Source organism: Pteropus vampyrus, unplaced genomic scaffold (assembly GCF_000151845.1).
Source record: "Pteropus vampyrus isolate Shadow unplaced genomic scaffold, Pvam_2.0 Scaffold60, whole genome shotgun sequence".
NCBI classification, from domain to species: Eukaryota; Metazoa; Chordata; class Mammalia; order Chiroptera; family Pteropodidae; genus Pteropus; species Pteropus vampyrus.
The window spans coordinates 4,250,793-4,251,548 of record NW_011888841.1 but is presented as its reverse complement, the minus strand read 5'-3'; the positions used below and the strand labels follow the sequence as shown (position 1 = coordinate 4,251,548).

The 756-nt window shown below is 32.0% G+C and overlaps 1 pseudogene; it reads left to right on the top strand.

Annotated features, from left to right (window-relative positions):
• The first annotated feature begins 496 nt into the window (after positions 1 to 496).
• LOC111740269 lies at positions 497 to 615 on the top strand (annotated as a pseudogene).
• Positions 616 to 756: the final 141 nt, after the last annotated feature.

Genomic DNA, 756 nt, shown 5'->3' with positions numbered 1-756 from the left:
TAATTGTCTTTTTATTTATTTAAATAAGAGTTTTAAGACTGTAATATGCTTTATAAAATCTAAGACTCTTAATGTTATATGAGAATAAGATAAAATAAGGTTTTGATAATTAAATTGGCCTTATAATGTCTATTGTATGTAACTTATTTATTTAAAGCACATGTGGTTGGGAATTCTTTTACAGTGGATTTTAATTATAGGATCAAAACTGGATTTAATCAAACTGCACATTATTAAAAGTTTTAAAAAATTATTTTGTGAAAAATATCTCAAAATTGCCTTTGGGAAAAGTTAACAAAAGTCAATTTAATGCAAATAAAAACATGTTATTTCAGTACCAATTTGCAGACATTTCTATTTGAATTCCCATAAAAATTTTCTCAAAAGTTCTAACATCAGAGCTGGAAGTTTTGCAGAAGGATGAGAGCAACTTAGAGCCTACTCACTTTAAACATTTGGTTGATTTTACAGTTCTCTGTTTAAAAATGACAGTTGAGTTTATGGCCATGCCACCCTGAACAAGCCCGATCTCATCTGATCTTGTAAGCTAAGCAGGGTTGGGCCTGGTTAGTACTTGGGTGGGAGACCACCTAGGAAGACCAGGTGCTGAAGGTGTAAAAATAAAGGCTTGTAAGCTGACAAGGTCCTTGCAATCTGTGAGGTCAACCAAGGGTTGCTTCGCCTAAAAATAAATAAACGAAATAAAAATGACAGTTGTAAGGAGAAAGGAAGATTGCAAACTATACATTTCTTCAG